This window comes from Patella vulgata, chromosome 5, assembly GCF_932274485.2.
Source record: "Patella vulgata chromosome 5, xgPatVulg1.2, whole genome shotgun sequence".
Classification (NCBI taxonomy): Eukaryota; Metazoa; Mollusca; class Gastropoda; family Patellidae; genus Patella; species Patella vulgata.
In genome coordinates, this window is record NC_065883.2 from 32,855,549 (window position 1) to 32,878,644 (window position 23,096).

The 23,096-nt window shown below is 32.4% G+C and overlaps 1 protein-coding gene across 2 annotated transcripts in view; it reads right to left on the reverse strand.

The window, feature by feature from the left end:
- Positions 1-1,314: 1,314 nt before the first annotated feature.
- The window catches only part of LOC126821000 (forkhead box protein A2), a 53,631-nt gene continuing 31,849 nt past the window's right edge, over positions 1,315-23,096 (reverse strand). Inside the window, exons 2-3 of one of the 2 annotated variants that reach the window (XR_007680220.2) lie at positions 14,380-14,472; positions 1,315-1,703 (exon numbers count right to left, since the gene is read on the reverse strand). The gene's annotated coding sequence lies outside the window, so the exon portion shown is untranslated. The remainder of the gene's footprint in view (positions 1,704-14,379; positions 14,473-23,096) is intronic. The other variant, XM_050549238.2, reaches the window with a different exon arrangement.

The window sequence follows — 23,096 nt, forward strand, 5'->3', positions numbered from 1 at the left end:
TAGTTAGAATAATCTCTGACTTGTTATTGTTATTAAGATATTAAAGATGTCTGCCAGATACAGACAAAAAGAGATAAGCTGGAACTATTTCATAAACTGAACCCACGTAAAGATCAAAAGCGTTTATTAGATGCCCCAAATGCTGCAATCAGATAATGTCTTAAATGTTTAAAATTTAAATAGTGGGGGGTGAAGCTTCTTTTAAAATGTAAGATCTGCGACGGGTAAACCTTGTACCAGTTTACGCTAGTTTAAATTTTAATCAGATGTGTCCTAATATCGGGTGGTAACCTATTAGGCATACCTTATACTTTAACCATTTTGTGTTTTGGAATATAATCAAAAGGGGGTAGTTTCTTGTTGACTATATCACACATCTTCTGTGACATAATTTTATTGGGACATATGTGAAAAAACAAAAATCTTATGGTATTTGCATTGTTCTTCTTTAACAGAATCGTTGGGACCAATATTCCTTCTTATATTTAGTAGTCTGTGTGAGCAGAAATTTTGAAAAAAAAACTTATTTAATTTCTGTGACAACATTGTGTGTGCAAGATATTTTGTACAGATGTAAACTTGAAATTGTTTCAAGATAATAATATGTACAGCCTATCTGTCATATCTAATAAAATTGTGTTTACAATTAACATGGTTTTAATATACACATGTAGGATAGCATTTGTGGCGATATCTGAGGTGTATTTTTTTTCTATATGGACTGAAGTTTGTGTGCACGTTAATTTCCTTTGTGAGTTCGGTGTAATACGAATGTATGCGACCATACTAAAACATTTCCTTTCTGTCCCATACAAGTCAAATTGAGCAACGTGGACTACAGACAACTTGTTCACAAAAAAATATTATACCTCGAAGTAATATCAACTCCATACAATTCCACAATGCAATATAGACATCTTATAAACATGTAAGCATACAAAAAGTATTGAAGACTGTTGGTTACAAAACGAAATTTGATCGAAGAAAATGTTATTTCTCTGATGTCTATAATAGAAATGTTGTTCAGCAAGGTGATTTGTCAAAGTCGTTCGCTCAGATAATATTTATACAAATATGAAACCTCAAAAAACATTCGTTATATTTTCTAATAAATGAATTAAAAAAATCAATTGAAGGTACGAATATGCGATTTCAGAAAAACGCGTTAGCACTATCTTTGTAGATTTGAAAAATAAAAATAATAATAATAAAAATAAACAACGATAAAACATATTTAAGGATGATACACCTTACTTTTATTAAAGCCATGATACATTAATTAATTAAAATAATAACTAAAAGTATATCAGGACAAACGAGTGGAAATTCATGTGTTTAAAAAATTGTATTTTAAAATATGATTAAATATTTACTAAAAGATATATACTAATAATGTTAAATTCCGTTATTAAATCAAAATATTAAAAAATATAATCAGAGATCATAAAATTTGTTTTAAACGAACATCGTGATTATCTTTTATGTGAAAAAAGGAGGAAAATTCATAACATACACATGATTTTGTAAATAAACTAAGGAAATTATATAATAAAAAACTGTACCGTCATAATATTTACTAAGGGTAAACGCATTTGGGCGGTTATATGAGGCGGTAAACATCAAAGATTTTTCTCCGTTTTTGGTAAGAATCTAGGCGAGTCCAGGTGTATTAAGGAGAGGGTTCATTTATCTTCCCACATAAGCTGAAAGTAGCAAATAAAATATATAAAATAAGTATAATACTTTATTCTAAAGAGTTTTTTCTATTATTTTTCCAACAAAAATATCAAGGTAAATAAACATTCATTCAAGTTCAGACTGTAAAAATATAAAGAAAGAAAAAAAAAGATTAAAGCAAGAATTACATATATACATTGAATGATCATTTTATAAAGATGCCGTTAAAGCATTAAATAATTTTAAGATCTGGGAAAAAAAGTATATCATAAAAAGAAATATCACACGTATTAAATTCTATAAAACCAACATTAACATGAACTACATTTGTGTGAATGGATTTATCCTAATTCAGTAAAGGAACTGAAAAGAAAAGTGGGTTAACGTCCTATTTTCTACACCAACTGGGCTAAAGAAGATGGACATATGCCGTGTCGTATGCTATGACGGAAATTATGCCCGGACAGCGGCCTACTCTTATTTCGATTTCAAACTGCCAAGGCTACTTTTACGTGCAAGCCATTGTGTACATTGGACCGTGATTTTGCGTTCCACCCGAACGACTATAAGGCACTGTTCATTGCCATGAATTTTGTCCTGAAATACTGTCAAGGGAAAACCACGCTCGAAAACTCAGAGGACCTTTCTCGGCCAACATCGGAATTTGACACTGGGCCTCCTGGATAGTGAGTCTGTGCCTTACTCAATGAGTCACCGTGGTGGGCTAATTTAGTAAAAGTGAATGGGAGTGGCACTCAACTCTCTTTTACCCTCTTTTTTTTAAAAAATAAATATATATTTTACTGTATTTGGGATTAAAGATACATTATGGGAGATTCGATAACGAGTTGGCAGTTCTCACTATAAAAAGTTAAACACTAGAAAATCTAAAGGCAATTTGCTGAAAATTTCATTCAAATTGATCCACTATGAACCGAGAACTAGGCGATTGAAATTTCCGCCTAGCCCCGATCATCATTACTAAAGTCAGTACGATAAACAGCATAGTCTCGATTATCCATTTAATCGTTAAATCGTGAAGGAAAGTTATGCAGTAAATCGGCTCATAATCGACCAAAGATCGCAGGCTAGCGATGCCATCTAGAGTTGATTATGGTCTGGATAGGTTAATATGTAATTAATAATTTAGATAACATTTCAGGTCTAAAGAAAGACCTGCAATAGACAGATTTAGCTCTTGCATAATGTATGTTTAAGTTAGCCCAGCTCTAAAAAAAATTAATACATGTTTGTGTGAGTAGCGCATGACACAATCCAAGGTCATCACCCCCTCGGTGTTTTTAAAATTTCAGAAAATAAGCATACAGCAAAATATGCATTATTATTTTTTTAGGGAAAGTCTATCCAGTTATTATTCCAAGGATTAAAATGGATAAAACCGCTGCTGATAAGTCGCCTTTCGAAATAATTCAAATATCACCAAGAGCGACAACTCTGCAACAAACCTCCATTATTTGCGAAATTTTAAAGGGACAAGTGTTGTTTGCTGTCACAAAGTCTTTAAATAAAATGCTGGTATAACTGAATGATTAATCTTTGAGTACATGTCCTCAAAAAGAGGGTACGATTTTTTGTGTGTCTGAATCTGGTTCTTATTTCTCGTCTGACTATGGACAGGAAAACATAGCTTAGTTTAACTTTAGAGCAAAAGAAGAGCGAAATCTCTGACGAATTGATGGGTTCAAGGGTTAAAGGCTAGACTAATATAGGAGTTTATAAAAGTGTAGGCAAGCTGTTTAAAATTGACAGTTAAATCATTGTTCAATATTTAGACAAGGCTATTTAGTATTAACGTGATACCATGAAAAAACACCTTCCGCCATGTGTGTGCTGTTTAAATTGTTTATATATACTTTACTCCAGCGGTCTGTAAATGTAACTCATTTCATTCTGCATATTAATAGTTGTAAAATATATGATTATGTTTTTGTTAAAAAAAAAAAATGGCAAACCATTAATTACCATTATAAATGAGTTGACAAAATTTCGGTCTTAAAGACTATATATGTGTGATTTTAGCGCAATAGAATCCCTTCCAAACTACACTATTGTGAAAGTTGTATCTCTAATAGGAATATCAGTCCAAACATGGTTCAATTCCGTTCAATATTAACAAAGATATAACAAATTGAAATTCCCATCGATCTATGTTGCCCCAAGATCGTCGCCATCTTTATTTGTCGTCAATCGAATTGATGGGTATTTTAAATCCGAATTGAATCCAAGTCGAAAGATTATCTCGCGTTGGTATTTTGATTTTGTTTTTTTTATTAAATGTTAAATAATCCTTCTGAGAACACATTATTGTGGATTAAGCCGTGAGAAATTCGACATTTTCCAAAAAAGGCAAATCATGCATAACGAAACGTGCATACTGCAATCTAAAACAACCCAAAACGAGTGATTTATTTCAAATTTGAATCTCTGTTTACATTATAAAGTTAATTAGAAGTACTATAACCAAAAGTAACCAAGAAGGCCAACACATTATTGAAACCAGTGAACAATTAAAGCTTGAAGCTTTGAAAGAATCCGTTCGTAAAACGATGTTGAACTTAAAAATTAGCAACTATATAAATATATCTAATAGAAAAAAAACTAATACCATCTAATAAATAACTAAATATATGCATGTTAGCTTATTCCATTATATAATATTACGGTTTAAAATAACGACTGGGCACATTCTCCCAGAAAAATGAAAGTCAAAACAAGTTTTGAAAGGAGTTATTGTTGTGCAGAATCTCTAAATAACGTGATGTTCATCTTTAGAATTAGCAAATATATTATCATTTTAATTAAACTGGTACCGGGTAACTAATTAGAAATATCTGCATTTTATTCCATTATATTAAAAAAATGTTTCGTTAGTAATGAATGGTCACATAATCAAAACAGGTTTTAAAAAAGAGGTTATTGAGGTGCAGAATAAATTTAGGTAATAATAATGGGTAATTTACGGTGGTACGTAACGGTGGGTATAGAGAACGGAAACCAGCGATTAGAACTTGACGAAGATTGGTTATAGTGTTATACCTGGACAGTGGTGGGGGCGGTACCTTCCACTATTCAGACTTCTACTTTTTAACTTCTCAACCAACATCAAAAACAACAAAACAAATACAGCTACATTTAGCGCACGTTTCATCATAGCCATACTATGTGCTAAAACACCAACGATGGTCACAAATACGCCGCATTCTGTTTCTAACCCGCTCTAAAATACACTAGACGTGACGCAGGCAGAAGTGAAATCAAGACGAGGCTCACGAACCACGGAAATTGACGAGAATTGTGAATCGCCATGGATTCTCACCTTCGTGGCAAAGAGTTCCAAAATTAACATATACCAGAATGAACCTAAGATTATCCAATGTGTACCTATTGCCCTTTTTAGAGATAGCTTTAAAGATAGACCAATGTCTTAATGTACATTTTCGACTTATCCGACCGTTACGTCATGTATAACTATTTCAAAACGCAGACGTTGGTAATATACGTTTATATGTGATATGTGTTGTACAATCACAGTTGGGTTTATCATTTTATTGGATATTTTATCCATACAGTTTTATTTATTTATTTATCCAACATGTCGATATAAGAAGCCATTTAAATTTATCATCAATTAAAACAATTGCCTAGTGTTTCCACTGTTTTCAACCTTACAATTTGGCAATTATATTATTTGTTGTAAGATTCTGGGGAACTATAAAATATTTTTAAAAAACCCACAAACACTTCTTATTTAGTATGCCTGTACACTCAGAAAATGCATGCACTCTATTTTTGGCTTAATTATACTCAAATCTTCAGAATTGGGGAAACAAATAACATCATTTTCTAAACAAAACAACATTAAACGTTATCGGATCTCTATGGCATTAAACACCACCTTATTAAAGGCATTATCATGTTCTACAAAGAATATTATTATAATGAATTTGGAAAAATATCACATTTAAAATAACCTATTTACTTTAAAATATTTTGAGTGGGTGTTTGCTCAGGTATGGATGGAGTTGATTTGTCTCAAATTTTGCATCATATCTATTTGAATTCTGTGTAGTCAAATCGATTGTTTGTAATTTACCGAACGGCGAAAGTCTTCAAAGCGCTAACACCTCTTTAATGAAATTCACTTTTTAAAAGTTTTATCAATAAAATTTGTGAGATTATATAAAAGAAAATTGAAGGAATACAATTGATATCTGTAGAAAAATAAACCACAATGATGAAAATTTACTCATGTTATCAGCTGGGACAAGTTAAGTCAATATTTAAAATAAAAGAAAAGGTGTTGATAAAATGTTTAAGTTAATATGACGAGAACATATAGAGATTTTATTCTGGCTAACACGTTCAATGTCTATTGGTAAATATTGACGAAACATTGTACTATCAGTCTGCTGGCCATTTTTCATTCATCAGAACATTTTTTACTATAAATCTTCTACATGACTGATATCGTGTGATTAGCGCGTAAACTCGAAGCTGGCCATTTTCAATATTGATACAGATAACAAGTATATAGACCTTTATCAAGTTTTAATCAACAGCGCTGATTGACAATTATTAGGGCCATCCTAATTATTTATGTCTGAAGTATTAATATCAATGCTCGCAGTATTTGTTTATTTTCATTTTTTTCTTTCCAAGATATGACTGATTACGCTTATATTTCAACATATTATCAATAATAAACTAATATGGTAGTATTCAATTGTGTCCAAAATTGTTTAATTTACTGGTAAGTGTGTATTTCTATGGGTTTCTAATTAAATACAACAAAAGGAAGTAATGGCCTTAAAAATACACAAGTATCCTACCTACGTCATATTGATGATTTAATGATCAATAAAATTATGTTAATTTACCAACATACGGTTGACGATATAGATTTTCTTGTGTTTGTATTTAGATTTAGGTAAAGTTATATTATTAAAAATTAGTAGACCTTTTTGGTACAGTAAGCCAAAAACGAAAACAGAATTAAGAAACAAAACGACGGAATAGAAAATTTAATCGTCAAGGTTTTGTCCCATCGCAAGTGCCGTAAACCAAAGGGGGTTAAGCTCCTTTAAGACCGGGGCTCCAAAATGTTGAGTAGCGATCCCATAAGGGGTCGCTTGATACTTTCGACTGTGTCGTCCAGTTACCATGGGGTCACATGGGGTCGGGACAGATTCTGAGTTTCAATGTCTGTTTGTGAGTAAGTTTCTTCTTCTGAAATTCTCGCAAAACGCGACTATAAAGGCAGTCAATTTTTTAAAAATTTCCGGGAGAGCCCCCCCCCCCCTCCGCATAACCCCCGCCTTCGGGGCCAGACCACTTTGGGGTCGCTCAAAATTGGTTGTGGGAGTCCCGGCTTTAAGGCCAAATTAGTTAAATAAACATCTTGGAATATATGAGGATTATTTATATTTTACTGACACAGTATTAAATAACAGAGTCCTAATTTACAAGTGTTCTGGTGTTTTTTTTGTTTTTGCAAAAGCCCTTTTTAAAGAATTTGTTGCCAATGTAAATAGGATTAAACATGTATAATACATGCCATTGTTTACTTAAATTTTACATGTAGACTATTTTTATACTTATATACTATATTTTTTACAGTAAGACAATTACATTACAAATATTGTTCTTGTAACTGCATACATTTAAGGTTAAGAACATAAATATACATGTACAATCTATACTTATATTTATTGACACTGCTCTTAATCACGTTATATTTCGTGGATTTTAAAGCTAAATTCTTATTTGAAAATCCTTGGGGTTCCCTGCATAGAAAAACTGATACTTTTGCGGTTATCACGGTCTTGGGTAATATCCTTCAGAATGAAAAAAGGTTGACTCACAAAGGCGTAATTATATGATTCGGCACTATTTTTTAACAATCTACCAGAAATTTTTGGTATATCATTTAAGGAGTGGCATACGCGTATTAGTTTATGTAAATAAGACTCCTGGACAAAAGATTACTAAATTAAATAATGTACATATTAACCCTTTAAAAAAATATCCAAAATATCATGGCTCTTAGAATCAATAGTGCCCACATTGGCATTATAATGAAAGAAAACCTTTTGATAGTTCAAAAAATAAACTCTTTATGTCTATTTATGAAGTAACAACAATAGAGGAAAGAAAAGAAAAAAGTAAAAAGTAAAAAAAAAAAAAAAAAAAAAAAAAAAATGATACAAACAAGATAAAGGGATTATTCAAAATCAATTTTTTTTTAACAAAGTAAATAGTTTTGTATAATTAAAGCGAATATATTCCACTTTCATAATAAATGTCTATTTGAACAAATTTTATATATAGGATTGCGAACAAAAGCGGATCTAATTTGAAAGAACATGGCCTAAACTCATAATCACAATGTACAAAATTGAATAGTTGTATGTCGTTTTAAAAAACGAAAGATATACATATATAGTGAAGAAAATTCGTGAAATCTTGTGGCATACGATCTCTACTGTATGTACGGACAATTGACTGGTTTCGTATATTTACCGAAAAAGACGTTACCAAGGTAACGACACAATCATCAAGCTTTAACAGCACCCTAAAGGTCGAGGGGTGGGGAAACGAGCGAACACGTGGCCAGGACATATGCATGTACATTTTATCGTTTCTTCCTTTGATATGGCCGACGTGCTCTCGATGTCGATTTCACAGTAATTAGCAGTCCAGGTGAAATTCAGCCCACGTGCTTTGTATACGAAATCCTCTCGTCTAAAAACAATAGATCGATAGAACGAGTTCTATTTCAGTTACCTTCTACGTGACAATAACTCATATACTCTTTCAGGAAAACATATTAAAATATTGAAAAATTATATTTGTCTTTTAATAGATTTAATAATTAAATATCAACCTCTCAATCCTACCGCTATTTTAAATAAAGGACCACGTTGAAAACATTAGATGGTTTCCTTTTCTTAAAAGATGGCATGACATGGTTTGTTTTATAAAATTTGTAGTTATCGTAAATTGTGCAAATATCTATATTATACGTGTTATTTATTTTGATCGTACTTTATATACCAAAACGTATAATAGGACATTATTATTTTTTTAACATTGGACGAAAATATACTGCTTAATAGAAATAAATAGTGCAATGCACAAGTTTAAACTGAATGTCGAATGAGTAACAACTATTAGGTCACTTTTTTCTATTGAAAAGTTATATTTCAGCATTCTGGTGTAAGTTCCCTTTTTTTTTTTAAATTATGGCCCCGAGTATATAGATAGTATTGATCTCGCGAGTTAAGAATCAACAGAGTTGTCTCCCTTCTAAAGGTAAACACTATGCTATTTTTTTTCAACTGAACATCCAGGTCTTATACTTTATATTTCTTTCAACCTGAATTTAAAAAAAATGCTTATAATCCCCTTACTCCTCCCACACACATAAAAATTATGAAGAATGTCCTCCTTGTGACATCAACTTATAAATACAAAACGTAATTCTTTCGTGGAGGGGGTGGGGGGATAATAATTCTTTGCAAAAATAATGTTCTAACTGTATTTGTTTTATCAGTTCACATTGAAACTATACTTTTGTGCAGATATGTATTTTGTCACAACTAACAACATCTTTTCTAACCGCATGTACAGTTAAGGGTAATCCTACTAGTGGCAAAAATAAACAAATGGGCAATATATGACTACCCATTCATGGATTACATTTTTATTGACCTTTTCAAACAAACTTTTTTGTAGTAATTTTGAAACTCGACATTTCTTCTTGTTCTAATTTTCCCTGTAAAGTTTTAATAATATTCGTCGGATTCTATCGAGATCAGTTCTACATTTTGTAAAGATAAAATGAATGCATATTTTTTCGCATTTGATGCCAATAATGACAGTTTATTATTTATGCATTTGTAAGGAATTTTTAATACTACGAAATTTCTGCCAACTAAAGTTTATTTCATTTGGTGGAAGTTACAAAACTATAACTCAAAGATCTGTCTCAGTCGGATTACTTTCTGCTATTGCATAAAAACTATTATAGAAGGGAATTGCAATGTCTCTCGATAAATTGTTTGCGTGTCTTTCAATAATTTTTTAGATTCTTTTGTCAAAATTTAATCGCTTGGATTCATTTTATTAATAATAGCGATAGCAGAGAAAATACAATCCTAATGCCCCGATAACGGGAAGAGTTCGTCCTGATATTTTGAAACACGATAGCTCATTGGTCAATTTAGGATTTCCGATCAATTATGTCAACGTCTCTTGTGATTGGTCAATATAGTAATTGATTGATAGCGGTATATGGCGCCGTATTTTACAGATTAAACTTGTTTTAGATGACTTAGACTGAGTCGGCTCATTTGATATTACTATCTTAATATAGAATAACACAGACGTGATATTGAATGAGTTCTATTTATTTTTGTAAATGAATTAAGCGCATCTCAATTTCAAGAAATATTTCATTTTCTGATATCGCTACATGACTCATAATGCATTATGCTAGTACGGTATATATTGTGAATAACGTCATATTTAAGATGGAAACTAATATTTCAGCAATGATGTAATAAGAAATTTCAATATTGCCCCCCCCCCTCTCATCTTTTACTTTTATCATGGCCTTGACGAAAAACATCGAAACAAAAAAGTATCAAGATTCTTTGTATTGTCGTAGTGTTGACTTTTCGGTGTACAAATAACCCACGCCATGTTGACGAATGCATGGAAATATGCCATACGCATTCTCTTTGATATAACCGTTGCGTTTCACGCATGAGTAATCATTTTTTCAGAGTTATGAAACTCTGAAAAAAGGTAATGTCTAAATCAAGCGAGTCAGTGATGTAAAACCATCAATTACAATGTTTTTGTCGATACAGGTATTCACTTTGTTTATGTTAGTGACTTTGATGATTATTTACATTGCATTGCAAACTTTGTGTCGATGATAATTTACATCACCCAAGAAATGGTGACGAGAATATTACATCAATCAAATTTATGATATTATGGTGATCAAATACGCATTAATGTTGAAAGTTAAATAATTAACGGACATAATTGCAAAATAATACTTCGAGTTATTTTGGTAAAAGACGAAAATTGATAATAATCTTAGCAAAAATAGAGAATTTGGTGTATTTAGGACAGGAAAGTATCTAGATGAAACATTTGAGACATATTATGTTTTTGGCAGGTGTAAAATATGTAGTTTTATGATTATAAAATATACTATTGGTTGACCACAAAAAACAAGACTGCTTTAAAACATTTAAGAGAATGATTTATGAATTTGCAATGACTATCAAATAATAATAAAAACAAAAATGGCGTCCAAGTAAATGTGTGTTGATATTATACTGTATATTGAATATAGCTAACACAAAGCACATCACCACGAACAGGTGTGGTGTTTACTTCTGATAACAAAATACTCGGAGACAAATTTATTTCCCAGCAACCACGCAAATCGCCTTCACCAACACAAATATGACAAAAGACTGCTTTAGCTAGCGACTAATTTCCTTCAAAGCATTGCCTATTATAAATTACACTACGCTGTAGCAAATCCGTTACAGTGGATTTCTAATGCCGTCATTTTTATGTTACTTTTCTTTGTAGTTTCCAACTGACAGTGATATTTTAGTCCTATAATAATAATATATAAATTATTATTCAATTTATTACACTATCCCGTTATATCACTATGTCCAATTCGCTTAGAAAAAAATAAATTAACACTGAATAAGTCATTCCGAGCATTGGTGGATTTACGGATATTGCAAACCGTTCTATTACATAATAATTAAAAAAAAACCAACGTATTATGTCATAATAATAAGCCTAGAGTATTAAATTGGAGAATATCACTAACAATTTATTATACAGCTGATATAATTAATATACACCTTTTGCTGGCACCATTTTTATTTTGTCTAATCTGTAAAAGTTGTTTGATAATATAATTCCATTTTAATTTTTAATACAGATGAATAAAATAATGAAACCAATTGAATAGAAGGTGTAAGTTCATAATATAGTCTATAGCCACATGAAAATCTAACATACCAGTGGAAATGGAAAATATTAAATCCAAAAAGATAATTTAAAATATATAATTTTCAATCTACAATTTTAAAAATAAGAAGTAACTCACTTGAGATGAACAAGAAGAAACAAAAGTAAGAATTATTCACGTGACTAAATACAACGCTCATCAAATCCATTCATTTCGTTTTGTTATAAAAATGTCAAAATTGAAGCGACTAATAAAGAGACGAATCTGTTCGACCTATTATTAACAGGGTTACTGTTCTGTTTGTAGAATTGGTATTAATATAATCTCATTTTTAGTTTACATAAGATAGCTGAGAACACAATGTGGTCATACTACCCCCTCGACACAACCACCCAGTGCATGACAAGTCAATATTGATAGAGTTGCTGTATCTATAAATACTAAGCAAATTTATCTGTTGCATGTTAGTACACACTTTCTATTCTCTTAAAGGACAACTTAACACATAATTTACCATATAGTAAATATTGTCCGCGGTATTGTTAGTTCATCCCGGGAGACATTTTATTTGTGTTGATAAATCGTTGAAGCGTAGAAAATTAAAACAAAAATCTATAAAATGAGATAGAATCTAATGAATAACTTTTCATTGTATTCTGTTATTTATATTTTTTCATGTCTAATTTGGAAGTACTTCAATGTTATATTATTTGTGATAATTTAGTTAAAGGACTTTTGTTATTGTATATTGATGAATAACCCGTCTGCCTGTTCATTAACCATAAACAAAATATAGAACACTTCGCGGAGCAACTGTAAATGTTCAATTAGGAATCAAATTCGGTAGTGACTTAATGTTTTGTTGGCACCTGTTGTATGACAGTCTATCTATTAACTGAAACGATAAAAAATACCTTTTAGAGGAGAGCCATTATAATTTTATTATAAACACGCACTCCAGCTGACTTATCAAACCTCTAATTATTTTCAGGCAATTAATTACGTCAATTAGTTTTTACCTATTTTCAGAATGTAGTCTTTGATGAAAATTACTATATGCTGATCTAATAAATTACAGTAGAACAGATTATACTTTTATATTGTAAACAAATCAAACGATAAATATTTTTTCTGCCAGTTTCCATTCAACAGCTCAAATGAAAGCAAATATGTACCTGACAATAAGATCGATTTTCTTTTTTAAAAAGGCATAAAAAAGCAACCGACATTATGCATGTAAACCGGAAGTAAACATCGTGTCAAATGAATGGAATCTGCAAAACTTTCCCGACTTTAATCACTGATTTACATCTGGTAATGCTATTCTTTAATAATCTAAAGTATTTGAAAGCTAAATGTCTGCAATGTTAAGACAAGGGAATAAAGTCAATTTTCTGTTTTTCTATCTTTGGTTCTAATATAGTTGATATTGTGTGGTGGTCTCTTGGCTGCAGAAATCAAAGGCGACTAAAGAGATATAAAGACATGATATATCAACCTACAGATGGCGCTGTCGATTGTTAATCTCTATCTTGTCGGTATTAAGATGAGAAAATCTGCCAACTTGAAATCCTTGTTATGATTATCTGACCCCGAGTTAGGGAGACTAGCAAACATTTCTAAAAGGGCTGGCCATTGTGAACTTTAACATAGCCCTTCTTTCTGCCCGTAAATGTGGTAGTGTTGACATTGTCGGAGCAAAGTAAACACCGGAGAACAAACGATGAAAGAGGAGGATATAAGCGACATATTAATAGATGCTTCTCAAACGAAATTGGGGTTTCGCTTCTAATCCCCAGTGTTGTAGTTCTAAACGCCCAACTATAGACGAGCAGTACTTTAATATCTCTCGAAGTAGAAAAGTTATTAATTTCGCCATTCGATTTCCACCATCTCCCCATTAAGCTCTCCTCGTAAATTTATTTGTTTTCTCGAAAGCGAAATTATTTGAAAAAGTGAGATAATATTGACATTTTCATAGGTCATTTATAATGTTTGACTATAAATTTGGTTAATTATTGTACTTATGCACAAAATTTAATTAAAAACTATAGAATTTATAGAATTCATTGAAATGTAAATGTCGTAGCCCTGTGAAGGCCTAAGAATAGAAAGATAATCTTTCTATGAAAATTTGGATATGAATTAAAACAATATAAATGTATCTTTTGTATTATAAGCAAAATGGCTGATCGCTGGCAGCTATAAAGTGAGGTGTAAAATTTTCTTTATTAAACAAACATGGAGGACGCGACAATTCTGTTCGCACGTTATTTACACCAGCAATAAAACAGAATTAAGAATTAGTTATTCCCACCGAGGTCTTTTCTGGACGGATGGAGTGTTGCCTGGCATCCCACACTTACTGCCAATTGCTACCGATTGCTTAATTATCTGCTGGGGCAAAAGCTGACAAACCACAAACCGATTGGTATTCTATTAAAATCAATCTGGCTGTTATTTAACAACAGAACATAGGAAGATTTAAGTTTCTAATATTCAATGACAAAAGTGTAATAAGTTGCGCAATATAATTTGTGTGGAGACCATCACCATGACCATGAGGAATTCTCAGAGTTGTCAAACTACATATGTATCCGGAAATAGAATAATGTTCGTACCAAAATTTGTAATCTTCGTTTTATAAGGTGGGTTAGGAGTCTACTTACCATGTGATTAATTGCTTGCGTCAAATGGGGACCTTCTGCACATCTCAACAGTATTAACTGGACATCCAAGTGATCACTTACGCAGTATCGTACCTGAAATGTAAACAAAAACTTCATATACCAATACAATAAATTAGCCCCGGGATCGGGTTTGCGGAACATTTCGAAAACGACAGGGATCACATTCGTGATATCAAACTTGAAATTAAAATCGAAAGGATAGAACAATCTAAGGGATTGGAGTTTCGAAACAGTTTGAAAACGCTATGTGGTCGAGATCGTTGAATGCCGTAACTATTTACCGACAGTAATACATTGTATAACGACAATAAAGATCATCTTTTGTTTATCAAAGTCTTTATTGTAATTTATAAAATAGCAACATGGTATCTGAACGAGTAGTAAACCCGTCATTAAAAAACTCAATCAAATTAAATGAAGTCAGTTTTACAATCTGTTTGTAATTTACTCGCCTCATCACATCAACATATTAACCGATCTAAATAATGATTTCATCAATTTACCCTTGCGTCCAATACAACATAAAATCTATTCAAATGTCTAAATAGATTGAACAAACGCAGAATAATGGCCGTCATTCATATCTTTCTGGCCGACAAACACAACAATTTCCCGCAAATAATTGGTAGGTTGATGACATCTCGACGACCAATATGATAGAACAAATAGGAGGTTCTGGGAACATAAATACAAAGTTTCGTTAAAATCCAATTACCCATCATTCAGGGCTCGGTGTCATAAACCACTAAATTACAAACGATGGCATAAAATAAGCGCCGTGACCCTTAAATTGACGTTAAATTAGGCGCTTTGTGTTCTGAAAGTCATTTTCAAAATCAGTCGTTGACAATTTTTTGTCACCAAAGGCGCAGAGAGTATGACGAGAAAAGAGTGAGTTAAAAAGTGACGTGTCGAAGAATAGCGGGTGATATGTTTTAATCTCACTCTCTTAATAAAAGCATTTGGTAATAACTCTTTTCCTTTCGAGAAATGAGGCGTAAATTATTAGCTTAATATTACCAGTTAATTTGGTGCTTACAACAAAACATTTGCGGACAATTGTTTCAAATCTTCACCAGACGATATCCTGTCTGTCGCGCGCGCTCGTGCAGTAAAAGCAGACGATTTGGCAGAAGGTAGTTTAAATCCTTCATTTCCATTAAAATGACGGACAGAGAGTTGAAAGCAAAGAGACTATAGGTCTTTTTTCTGTGAAGAAGACAAGCATATTTAAATTTCATTATGGCAGAGCTGGTAAACTTTGGATACGAATTTAAAAGAAAGTTTTGTCAAACCGGTGAATACGATTATGCAGAAAATGATCCCCAAAGACGAAAAAGAAAATCGACCGCGTTTGTGTGAAGTTTATTTGAAAGAGTGAGGTATTGAAAAATTATTTGCAGCTAACGAATTTATAATGAGAGAGTTGACTGTTATCAAATTGTTGACACATTCAATAGCAACAATATGGCACTCTGAAAACTATTTACGTTCGGCCATTCATTCGCATATTCTTATTGAACTAACTCACTATTTGCAAGGAACGATATCTTTTTGAGACATTTGGCCTAGGGTCAAATCGTCTTGAAGACTATGTCAATCTAGAAACAAAGAAAATGTCTGGAAAAGTCTTGGGGATTGAGTAGAAAAATTGGGCATATGGGGTCCTGTCCTAGGCACAGGCGGCACAATTTGGGCGGATGAATAATAGAGTAAAAGGGCGTGCGTGACTACGCATATATCACTGAGTTTAGAAGAAGTCGACTGGATAATGAGGTCTGAATTGGCTGCCGCGTCTAGAATTTAAACATTAGAATAGATTTTGATTGTCGTTTGAGTAAAGATTGGGTTGAAAAAGGTATAGGAGAATAACACGGGCTTTAGTTTACTTATTGGTTGTAATATTACTAGTTTATTGTTGTACCTGTAAATTACTGCCTTGTAGCACACCAATCAATTTTGCATGACAAATCCAAAGCAAATATAGCGAATTTGAAAGGGGAACGAGGTAACACAAAACGAATTATTTGCTTTGGGTATTAGAGCTCATTTGATCCTATTTAAAAGCGATGTAAAACTACAATGTGTTTTATTTGGGTTAGACATAACCTATTTCAATTAATAACCTTTTTGTGTTCTAGTTATACAGTAATTATCGCTTACAATAATTAAATATTGGATTATGGGTGATATTCTATTATAATCAATAATTATATAAATCATAAGTATTGCACTGTTATTTACGGAAAGGGAGCCACGGTGGGTAAGATGCTGGCTCACTAACCTGGGGGTCGCGTGTTCGATCCCTGTTTTGGCCGAGAAAGTTCATCGGGATTTTCCGACGTGGTGCAGGACGGAGGGCCTGACAAGGACAGCTTTCTAGTCGTTCGGATGGTACGTGGCGTGCACGTAAAAGACCCCGTGTCAGTTGGAATTCGATATAAGAGGAGACCGTAGTGCCGCTACCCGGGCAAAATTTCCCTCATAGCATACTGTATGGCGTATGCCCGTCTTCATTAGCCAAGTATAATATCAGAATAGTAGGACGTTAAACCCCATTTCATTTTATTTCATTTATTTACGGAAATAATAAAGTGCAATAAGCGGTATCAGGTTCAAAGGAATTTAAAACGATTGCTAATACAGATACTATTAAGATTAGTAAATATAATTTCTGTTACGATAAATTTAATAAAATTAGCACGAAAAGAAATAAATTAAGTGAGGAATGCCACGGAAAATTAAGCTTTTTACCATTCACTTTTCAAATTCAAATATATGGATCGGATGGAACGGAACATACATCGTCTCGTCTCGGTATGAAATATAAACACTTATGGATTATTATAAATAACAATATATACCAACAAAGCATCATGACCAATCTTTAGCACCAATTTTATGATGCCAAGTATAGATTTCATAATGGTGAGGTAACAACTGGACGAAGTGACAAGCGATGGTATATAATTTATAAGAGGTTGCTAACAGATCTTATCAGTATCATAAATAGTCTAAATACAGTTTTATATCATTGATAAACCCAGACATGTTCATATTTTATTGAGCCTAACGCACGTCAATAGTTCGGCAAGTTGCGTCATAAGATGACGTTTACTGCGTTCATTACCAATAATTAACATTAGAAGCACCTTCTAACATAACTACATATCATAACTATACTATAATTTAAAAGCCACTAAAGGGTAACATATGTAACAGATTCATGACTGGACATTTTTATAACCTTCTCTTCGTCCATCGAGGAGTGTGGGCTTTAATGATGCTCCTTGCTAACTCTCAGACGCATTTCATCCCCGTAACATTTCCCGACCAATGTGCTTGAAAACTGTAGAAAGCTTTCATACGACAATTAAAATCCGACATTTGACAGTCAATGATGTCATAGCCATGAAGCCATGTTTACTTTTGGCCAGGTAGAGGCTGAAAATAAGACTAATTTGAAACGCCAAGTCTGCCAATGCCCTTCTTATCGCGTGTCAAAGTCTTGAAAATGCGACTAACCCAGCTCATAAACCAGACCTTTTTTTATTATAGTGAAGATTATCTGTATAAAGGAGAGGTGAGAGATGAAAAAGTCTTTTATGGAGATTAGCTGTATTATTAATATAATAATTTGTATAGTGTGCGACCAGGACCGTGAAGCAGTTTCTATCCATTAATGAAGGCCGATTGTGGGCGGGGTTATTAGCATTACATCAACATTTAGCAAATAATTAAATACATGTATAGCTTTATTACAATTTATCACCTGTTGAGGCCATATTATGCTATAATATCAAAAAGTGACGTACATATTGTTTTAATAGCTCTCGACCTTCCACCACAGATTATAATGGTGGTTTTCAAAAGATATTTTGTTCAAATTGATTATTTTAATAGCTTTGACCACCCACCACAGTAATGGGGGCATTATTTTAGGGAGTTTCAACAGATTTTGTTAAAATCGGTTGTTTTGAGCTTTCTCGGTAGTCTACAACTGAGACACGACAAAGTAAAATATATTATTATTAAAAGATTATTGAGATCGATTTGCGAAGAGTTTTGATATCAAACGTTAAGAGAATGTCTTAGCATAAATCTTGACCTAATAGACAAACTATGGTATCATCCAGAGGCTCATGATTCTACACGCGTTATCAAATTTAAGTCCTCGATTACATCAGAAAAATTAGGTATTATAATATAACTAATGCTAATATACCCTACAATTTACCCATGACACGTTCGCTTATCTGTTACCATGGCTACACCATCGGTCATTGATAATGTTGCCTCGTTGTGATATCGAAGTATGTGTAACTTAATTTATCACCTGGCAAATGTATACTTCTAGAAACGTAAAAACTTTGCTAGATATTAATACTTTACTACCCACGATAATAATAACCATTTAATCTTGTTTTGTTGTTCATTTAAAAATCTGCCAATGTTACATTATTTCGTGAGAAATCAAATCATTTATCAGCCCTGTTTAATTTATCTGATGACTAAAGCGCTTTTAATTTGCACCGAACTACATCAGTCAAATTATAGAACATAATAATTAGGAAGCGTGAAATTGTAACTGCTTATTGACAAGGATGGTCTTAAATATAGCATTTTTAAATTGGTGTTTGATAAAATAAAATAGCACTTTATTCTCAACTCTTCCCTATTCTGTACAATATCTTTTATTTCAAGGGTGGTTTCTAATATTATTCGTTCATAGGTGTCATGATCATTAGCCCATACATCAAACTCTAACACACCTTTCTTTAGAAAACTAATGGCCTACTTAATATCTCCCCACCTGTTTAATTAGTCTTTTGCGAATTTTGCCTCATTCTATGACTGGGTAAAACTAGGTGACAACCCAAGGTTTAATATTGTATATACTGTACATCTTTAGAAAACCTTTCTACAATTTAAATGTTTTGGGTTAAATCTAATTTTATATTAGGGATATCTAGGTTTGAACAACATGGTTTAAAGTAAGGATATAGTTTTGACCGGTATAATATCACTGAATTCAGATACAAAGTAGGCCCTACCTACCTCCACCCCCAGGAAAATTGGTAACGTGTTCTAAAAGAGTAAGTATAGGCCTATTCTCCAATGATACTCTGCTTTTAATATGTATATAATATCTCGTGTAACTATGAAAGACAAAGGCATTGTGTTATCTTCAATATAGTGGTGCTATGACATTTAGGTCTAAATAATGTAGGCCAAAAAATCAAAACAATATGGAGCCACTTCCGGTAAATTATTGAAATATTATGCATGTATAATTGAATTCTATTGGTAAATAATTTATGGGCTAAATTTATAATGATCATATATCAAACTTTTTTATTTTTAAAACACGACAGTTACATTCAGACATAAAAACAACCTAATTTCAAGAACAGAAACCTTTGAACTGAGAAGTTTTATAGTTCTTTATGGTCCGAAAATTTATACAAATGAAACTAGAAGCTGTAAACAAATACCGGAATAGCTCCTAAATCTCTCCCTTTTGAAATAAAATGTTTGCATGACCCAATTACTCTAAACAAACCGTTTCAATTCAAAACTTTGTGACGTAATCAAGGTCAGAGGTGAAGTAGGGTATATAACTCACACTTCATCGTCCGACCAAAGTGCAATATGTTAAACCTTATTAAAGTACGATCACCTCTTCTCTTAGATTTAAGTTGGTAACCCACGAAATCTCTGATTTTATTATCGAATGATCCGTCATAAATATGTCATATTTTGGTAATAATAAATATTTCATACTAGTGTGGAGCAATCGTAATCCTAAGATCTTAATGGCGTGACTCTCTTATTTCTAATATGTTTCTTTAATTTTACTTAGAAAATTGTGGATAATGATACGGCTATTTCTTTTTAAATACCCGTACTGGGATACAGCTAGTGAAGCCTTGGGCTTGAGCGCCTGATAACTAACGATTAATCATAGGATTTGGATAAAGAGCTGGTCCTGCTTGTTATAATATTCCAAAATAGTTAATGAGAAATGAATATATAGAATATTTCAAATTACTTTATTCTGAGCTAAGTTATGAGTGTTTGAAGATTTGACAAGATAGTCGCGTTTGTCAAGTACCATTGCTAAGATAATAAACAAAGTTTCAATTATACATTTTATCGTTAAATTATGAAATGGCGAGAGGGTTCTAATCCATTCATTATCTAAGCTAACCGATGGCCCAGAGAGTTGGCATGTTAATAAATGTTTTAAAAAAAATTATGTAACATTTAAAGAAAGAAAAAAGACATGCAGTAGGCAAATTTAGCTCTAACATATACACATAGCCTACAATAGAAACTATTAGCTATGCATACTTCCCGAATGTATGAGAAATGGTACCAGGTATTCTAAAAGGGTAATCACATACCTCTTTGTGTATGACACCCATCATTATTTATATATATTTATATATATATATATATATTGTAATCGTATTGATTATATCTTCGATTTTTGATTCGGTTAATGATAATGGATACACGTGTAGTTTCTTTAATAATTTAAAATCTTTTATCTAAATGCACTAGACTGAACCATAATAACGTGATAACATTTTCTATGCTGGTTGTCACAGAGTAGCTTTGTCACACTACACCGAGCCTTCTCTTTGAATTGATCAATCATATTGGCAAATAGTTTTTAGAACAATAATATTTAGAATAGTTTAAAGGTTAATGCATGAAGCATCAAATGAAATTCGCCCACAAAAAATTGTTGGAATATAACTTAAATCCGGTATCTTAATTTGCTTACGAAACCTACCAATAATATCTGATAAATCGATAGTCGGAAATAGACTATAACAACCGGATATATGTAATCATAATATCAAAATGTGGTCACCGTTCTAGGAATCACTACTTTGTTATCAAGTAGGGGGCCACGATAGCTCAGTGAGTAAGACGATGGCTCGCTAACCTGGAGGTCCCGTGTTCGATTCCTATGTTGGACGAGAAAGTTCATAGGGATTTTCTAGCGTGTTCCCCCGTGTAAGTGGGCCTGGCAAGAGCCCACGTGTAGTCGTTCGGATGGGACAAAAAACCGAGGTCCCGTGTACACATTGGCGTGCGTGTAAAAGATCCTTTGACAGTTGGAATTCGATATGAGTAGGCCGTAGCGCCGCTGTCCGGGCAAGACTTTCCTCATGCCACATTGTTTGGCGTATGCTCGTCTTCAACAGTCCGGTCGGAGTAGACGTACGTTAAACCTCATTTCATGTATTCATTATTATCAAGCACGCGTATATCTTATTAAAAATAGTATGTAAATGAATTCTGGTTGAGAAAATAGTATGTAAATGAATTCTGGTTGAGAAAAACTTCTGAAGACATAATATTCAAAACGCAGTACATTCAGAGTTTTACCGATATGCTACCCGAAGACAAGTCTTTAAAATAAAAACTCATTCACTAGAAAATGTATTGTTCGCATTTGAAGAGTTCACATAATTTTCTGGTATTATGTACCGCTTATTATCGTCTGTGGCGTTACTCTAGATTATCTTGCCTTTCGAGAATTTTGAAATTTGAAGTTGTATCCACTTATGTTGACGTCAGGAGATAATCTATGTTACATTTATTTTTTGTCTTCTGGTCTTCTTTATTAGAAAATAAGTAATATAAGTTTTATCTTTAACAATGAAGCGCTATGCTATTTTGAATATAAAGCGTAACGATTGATTAATTTTGAACTGTTTGCAGAATCTGACCCAAGGAAACCTTGCTAGGTACACATATATTGAGGTAATCAGACGAAGTTATCTGAAACAATGTGGGATGTGCTTTTAGTATAGTAACATATTATTTAAAATATTAATATTGTGACATATTTTATGACTATTGTTCTACATTATTTTGAATAGCAAGTCATACGACCCACATAATATTCTAAAATAATAGAATTGCATAATCGTGTTATCAACATGACGAAAGAATGAGGTCACTAGGAACAGGTATCTGAAATGACATTGAACATAGTATATCCACTGCATGTCCTAAATTCTATGTTGTATTCAATATTTTAATTGGCATCGATTAATATAATATGGCCCCATATCGACAGCGTATTAATTTGTATATATTCAGGATATTATAAAGCGATGGCTACGGTCGTCAGTTTTTTCCACGGACTAGATCCATTAAGGTATGTTTGTTCAACAAAATATAATTGATTTGATATCTTTGTTACCAGTTCACGTTTATTGAACGTTTTGTTAATTAAGCCTTAGGCAAAACAATCCTCGTTATTTTATTCTTTTTTGGTCTGGAAACATATAAGTTATTATATTGAGATATTTTAAATATTTTTGATCTTTGTAGGGATATCTCAATAATAGAAAGGTTTTCGTGTTCAAATTTTTCTCAGTGTGAGGTAGCCAAGTTCTGTAAAATAAAAGTGAAAGAAAATGAAAATACACTTTCGAAAAGAAGATAATTTTACTTATTTCTCATTATTCTTTTTTTCAGACAGATAGATGATCATTATGAAGAATTCCCATTGCATCGGTGCAATAACATCCCAGAAATATTTGTTTGAAGATATTTAGACCATTTCGAATACCTACATAGATCTAAAGCAGATTCTATTGTCTGGCATTTGATTGACATTTAGTAATTGAACATATTAACACAGGGTGCAATTTTAAGGATACACAATG